General features: G+C 37.9%; 1 pseudogene; it reads right to left on the bottom strand.

The window, feature by feature from the left end:
• Positions 1-369: 369 nt before the first annotated feature.
• LOC147523282 (cytosolic sulfotransferase 4-like) lies at positions 370-1,378 on the bottom strand (annotated as a pseudogene).
• Between the last annotated feature and the right edge of the window lie 5,383 nt (positions 1,379-6,761).

The following is a 6,761-nucleotide window of genomic DNA, read 5'->3' as shown; positions in this document are numbered from 1 at the left end:
ATTCAATCTCCTAATTCCTCTTAGAAAGAAAGATAAAAGTATGTCAATGAAAGAACACCATTTGCAATATCCAATTTTCTTTTGATGAATAACAAGTTTATATATATATGGCAAATGTAAGCATGTAACACCTTTATTGTAACTAGCTACAATGTTGTTACTTATTGTCTTAGAAGCTAATTTTCTTTTGAGGAATATATAACAAGCATCTGACTGATATTGTAACAAGTTTATATCACCTGTATACATGCTCATGCTGAATGTGTTTTTAGGATTTTTCTTGTAGAGAATGGTAAAGACAAAGTTTTGCCCATCTGTGTCCTGACATTTATTTTGAATATAACGAACAAGCTAGGCATTTTAGAAGATTCATAAGCCTGAGCCGCTTAGCTTTTCTTTGGTGATATTGTCCAATTTGTCAATCATTTGCTGTGTGAGGTGGTTCTTCCAGTCTCCAACCTTACCTTTCCTGAAATAAACATTGTGTTTTGCATTCCCTAGATGTAGGGCTTCGTCTTTCCCTGTCTTGTTCCCTTGTAAATTGCTCACATTCTCAAAACTGCACAACCTTGACACCTCATCTATTTCCCCCTCCCCCTCTTCCTCTTCTTTTGAAATTTGATGAGAAAGGTTATCCCAAAAACTCTGCCAATCTCTTCAAAAGGGAATAATTGGTGTCCTCTTTCATTTCTTCGTACTTGAGAAACAACACATGATTAGGCCTTTCTAGTCTCACTTTCCAGTATTCAAGTACATGATCCCAAAATGGTCCAAAAGGTGATGTATGTCCCATGGAAAAACAAAAGAACAGCATCTTCCAACTCAACTGGTCCTTGACCTCCTTCTGCTATACTATTATATTCAAGAAGTGCCACATTGAAATAAACACATCCTTGGGATTTCGACATAAGTACACAACTCGACAATTTAAATCAGTAATGTATTTAGGCAATGATAAATTCTGATGTAATTAACCATGTTGATATTAATAAACTAACAATGATTATCAAAATAAAACGAGCGCGATTCACAATAGCAAAAGAAAGCGCCTTGAGCAAAATAGAACCCGATTTTAGGGAGGTTAATTACAATAAATAGATCAGTGTCTTGCGCTTGAAAATGTTGTTGAAACTTGAAAGGACACTACGGCTGCTAAAAATTTATCAGGGTACCAATGTTGGTACTGATATAGAGAACATAGTTTCTAGCCGTCCACTTGGGGAAGTGTATGAAAAATTTCATTCCACTCCTGAACTGGTCCTCTCTCACTCTCTCCTAAGTCTGTTCCTTGAATTTGAGGTGTAGCCATGAAACAGTTTTTACTGTAATCTAGTTTGATTCAATCAGAGAGCTATACTGAGGCAGGCTCATAAGACATTTAAATAGTGATAAGCTTCGAAATTTAACGATTTGCTAATGTAGAGACATCTACAGTGGCGTATACGTTTGGCGGTTTGACATTTGTTTGTACATTCACTTTCCCGCATCGAGTTTCGTTTTGAAATCACCAGTGTTGCATAGATGACTAGATGAGTACCGCCCCAGTAATTATCTGTTGGAAAACAGGTACTGACTTCATCTAAGTATAGGGGCGTGCGCCATAATATGTCTTGGTGAAGTGGCGCACGCCCTCTAGACTTCATCAGCAGAGTTGCTCCAGAAATGACGAACATTAGTACTGGAAGTTGATCCTTCACAAGGAGCGCACGCCCGATAATATGCCTTGGTGAAAGAGCCCACACCCCCTAGTCTCTACACATCCAAAGTTCCAGTTTCTCACAGATATTTCAATATGACTTGGAATTTCAGTGATTCCAGTAACTATATAAAAGAAGTTAGGCTTATTTTGACCTAACAACTTCAAGAAAAAAAAATATATATGAGTGAGAACACTTGTCAAGTGAGTGATTGAGTGATTCATTCTTTGTGAGTGATTGAGAACTCCTCTTGTAATTTTCTTGTTCATTTAGTAAAATCATCGATCTCGTCGTGTGGATGTAGGCATATTGTCAAAACACTTTAAATCCTTGTGTTGTGGTATGTGTTCTTTACTACATCTTTTTACTTATTATGTTTTGCTAGTTGATAGAGATATTGGGTTGTGTTTGGGGTATTGTTAAGAACACTTGTCTTGATTAAAGGTCACACCTTTGTGGTTGATCTTGTTGTTGAACACTTGTTTTCGCATTATGTTGGACACAACAATTGGTTTCAGAGCTTGGGTTGAGACCTAGGGAGAGCTTTGAGTTTGAGTTTTTGAGTAAATCCTAAGGTGCTCAAATTTGTGAAGACAAAGTGTTTGATAAAATTTCCAAGTGAAATTTTCTTGTGAGTTACTGGTTGTGATTTGTAGAAATGGCCCCAAGATGTTAAATGTAAGATTTGAAGTAGATAAGTTTAATGGGAAGAACAACGAACTTTGGGATTTGGCAAGTCCAAGTGAAAAACATCCTCATCCAACAAGGTTTACATAAAGTTTTAAAGAAGATTAAAGCAAAGTCAGCGGATATGACTGATGATGATTGGGAAGAGTTCAACCTATAAGTTTGTCATCAATCCGTTTGTGTCTTGCTAATGAATTGAAGTTATGTACAATGTAATGAGTGAGAATACCGCCGCCGGTATTTAGCTAAAGTTAGAATCAATGTATATGACCAAGAACATGACGAACAAGATGTACCTTAAGAAGTGTCTTGATAGGTATATGATGGTGGATAGTTCAACGATGCAAGAGCACGTTAGTGAGTTCTGTCGACGCCTTTTAGATTTTTTGAATATTGGCATGAAGATGGATGACAAAGATCAAGCGGCATGTTTACTATTTTTTTTGCCCAAAAGTTATGAGCATTTAATGACTACATTTATGAATAGAGAAGATGTTGATCTTGACGAAGTTCAAAGTGTATTTCTTTCTTATGAGTTGATGAAAAATACATGAGTAGATAATAGTACATGGTATTGATGTTGCACAAGGGTTAGTGGCATGAGGAAGGTCGCAAGATAAAGCCTTTACAAACAATGAGAGGTTTAGGTCTACGTCAAAGAAGTTGCTGAAATATGTGAAGTGCTACAATTGCAATATATGAAAAGGGACATTACGCGAGTGATTGTCCTAAACCGAAGAAAAATAACAAGAAGAATAGTAAAAAGAAAGGTAAGGTTAATGATGAGGTAAGTTATGCTTCGAGCTCTGAAGTGGAAGATGTAAGTCTTTCGGTGTCTACACAAGATGACCACATGACCGATCGTTGGATTTTTTATTCCGGGTGTTCCTACCATATGTGCCCGAATAGAAAATGGTTTACTTCTTATGAGAGCATTGATGGCAGTTCCATTTTGATAGGTAATGACCATGCGTGTAAGATGGTTGGGATTATAACTATATGGGTCAAGATGCATGATGGTATTGTGAGGATTCTAAATAATGTGAGACATGTTCCCAAGCTAAAGAAAAACCGTATTTCTCTTGGTACCTTGGATTCCAAAGGCCACAAGTTTGTGGTAGAATGTGGAGTCCTAAAGATTGTTAGTGGCTCTCTAGTTGTTATGAAGGATCAAAGACACGAAACCTTAGCTTGTATACTTTGATGGGTAGTACAATGACAGACAATGTAGTAGTGAGTACATGTAGTGATGATTCTTAGTGCACTAAGATATGACATATGCGTCTAGGGTATATGAGTGAAAGGGGTTTGTCTGAGTTGTGCAAACAAGGGTTATTGAAGGACTTGAAGAAGCCAACGTACTATGGGATTATGTGAGCATTGTATCTATGGAAAACAGTGTAGAGTCAAGTTCAGTTCAAATAAGCACACGACTACATACATCCTTGATTATGTGCATACGGATGTGTAGGGACCCTCCAAAGTGGCTTCTAAAGGAGGTAACCATTATTATGTCTCATTCATTGATAATCATACTTGTTATGGGTAGGTGTATATGATGAAAACTAAAGATGGAGTGTTTGAGATATTTAAGAAGTGGAAAGCAAGGGTTGAAAATCGCACAAAAGAAAAAGTGAAGACTTTGAGGTCTGACAACGGTATTGAGTATACTAATGGTCTTTTCCAAGAGTTTTGTACGCAACATGGTATTGCTAGACACTGGACAGTGAGGGACAAACCTCAGCAAAATGACATGGCAGAGAGGATGAATAAAACATTGTTTGAAAGATAGAGATGTTTGTTGTTAAATACTATTCTCGGTAGAGAGTACTATTGGGCAAATATAGTGTCCATGGCGTGTTACTTGTATAATAGGTCACCGGTTTTGACAATAAATTGCAATACACCTTATGAGGTGTGGTAAGGAAAACCAGCTGATTACAATATTTTGTGTGTGTTAGTACCACGTGAGGGAAAACAAGCTTGATCTTAGAGCTAAGAAGGCAATATTCTTCGGCTTCGCAAATGGGGTAAAGGGATACAAATTGTGGTGTCTTGAAGACAACAAGTTCTTGGTCAGTAGAGAACCGAAGAAAGCTGGACAGAGTGATGATTCTATGGAAACTCAAAGCTCACGAGCTTGAGTTATCTGATGTAGCAGATGATTGGTTGGTTCATGCTAATGTACAAAATCATAGAACCCCACAACAATAGGAAGAAGAGCATGATCATCGGCAACTTGATTTGGCAAGCATTAGGCCCAAGAGACAAGGTAAGGAAGTGCATAAGTATGGGCATGATAAGTCGGTGAAATATTATGATAAAGTGGATTCAGTAGCATATGCACTGAATAGTGAAGGTGATGAGCCAGATAGCTTCAAGGAAACAGTTAGAGATGCTCATTACAGAGATTGATTGGAAGCTATGTAAGAAGAGATGGAATCTCTTGATAGGAATCACACATGGGACCTTGTTTTGTTGCCGAAGGGCAAGAGGGATATTGGTAGCAAATGGGTGTTCCGAAAGAAAGAGGTCCTTCCTAAGTCGAGTGGTACTGGGTATAAGCTAGGCAAGAGTGGTAACAAAGGGTTTCTCACAAAATGAAGGTGTTGATTACAATGAGATTTTCTCACTGGTGGTCAAGCATACTTATATTCGTGTATTATTGAATTTGGTAGTTCACTTCGACTTGGAGTTAGAGAAACTTGATGTGAAAATCATTTTCTTGCAGAGAGACTTGGAGGAAAAAATATATATGAGACAACCGGAAGGTTTTGTTGTTGCTAAGAAAGAAAATCATGTGTACAAGCTAAATAGGTCATTGTATGGTTTAAAATAATCGTCACGGCAATAGTACAAGCGCTTTGACACGTTCATGATGAAGCATAAGTATACCCGAAGTAAGTATGATTGTTGTGTTTACTTTCGTAGACTTCGTGGTGATGACTTTATTTATCTTTTGTTTTATGTGGATGACATGCTTATTACTTCCAAAAGCATGGTGGAGATAGAAAAGTTGAAATCTCAACTTAACTTTGAGTTTGAGATGAAAGACTTGGGTGGAGCCAAAAAGATATTGGGCATGGAGATTGAGAGAGAAAGGAAAAAGCGAAGGCTACTTGTATCTCAGAAGAAATATCTTTAGAAAGTGATTTTTAGATTTGGTATGGAGAATGTGAAGTCCGCTTCTACTCCTTTGAATTGGCGGGGTATTTTAGGTTTCAGCTAGGTTCTCTCCTAGTTCCGTGAAAGAACAACAACATATGGCTCGAGTTCCTTATGCTAGTGTAGTGGGCAGTTTGATGACTGTTATGGTGTGTACATGCCCAGATATTTCACAGGTAGTTAGTATTGTGAGTATGTATATGAAAAATCCTAGGAAACAGCATTGGGAGACAATGAAATAGGTCTTGAGGTACTAGAAGAGGTACTTTGAATGTGGGATTAGTTTATGGTGAAGATACTTGTCATGTTAGTGGTTATGTGGACTCAGACTATGCAAGTGATCTAGACAGACGAAGATGTACTATTAGTTATGTGTTTATGATACATAGTGCACCGGTTAGTTGGAGGTCTATACTGCAAGCTACAATAACTCTATCTACTATAGAGGTATAGTATATAGCAATGGCAGAAGCAGTGAAGGAGGCCTTATGACTTCGAGGTCTTCTAAATGATATGTGTATTGAGTAGGATAGTGTTGTTTTATATTGTGATAGAGTGCTATTCATTTGGCAAATAATCAGGTCCATCGTGCTAGGACCAAGCATATTGATGTCCGTTATCACTTTGTGAGAGATGTGGTTGACGATAGTGATGTAGCGCTTGAGAAAGTGGGCACCAAAGATAACCCCACTAATATGTTGACCAAGGTTGTCACCAAAGACATGTTTGATGATAGCCCTTTGTGGGGATGGTCATTCGGGGCGGTTAACGGCGAGTTCGAGATGTAGTTTTTTGGTGGATAGCGTGGATAATGTTCGGCTCGGTTTTATGTGTTAAAACATCACCGAGGTAGATAATGTTGAAAAATAGGTACGGACTTCATATAAGTATAGGCCATGAGCCAAAATATGTCTTGGTGAAAGGGCACATACCCCTAGCCTTCATCAACAGAGTTGCTATAGGAAGGGCGAATAGCAGTACTGAAAGTTGATCATTCACAAGGGGCGCACGCCCCTTAGTCTCTACATAGCCAAAGTTCCAATTTCTCACAGATATTTCGACATGACTTGGAATTTCAAAATTCCAGTAACTATATAAAATAAGTTAGGCTTATTAACAACTTCAAGAAAAAGGAAAGAGAGATTAGTGAGAGCACTTGTCAAGTGAGTGACTGAGTGATTCATTCTTTGTGAGTGATTCAGAGCTTTTCTT

This window comes from Coptis chinensis, chromosome 1 (genome assembly GCF_015680905.1).
Source record: "Coptis chinensis isolate HL-2020 chromosome 1, ASM1568090v1, whole genome shotgun sequence".
NCBI lineage: Eukaryota > Viridiplantae > Streptophyta > Magnoliopsida > Ranunculales > Ranunculaceae > Coptis > Coptis chinensis.
Note: the sequence above shows the minus strand (reverse complement) of the source record. Positions and strands in the feature narration are given on the sequence as shown.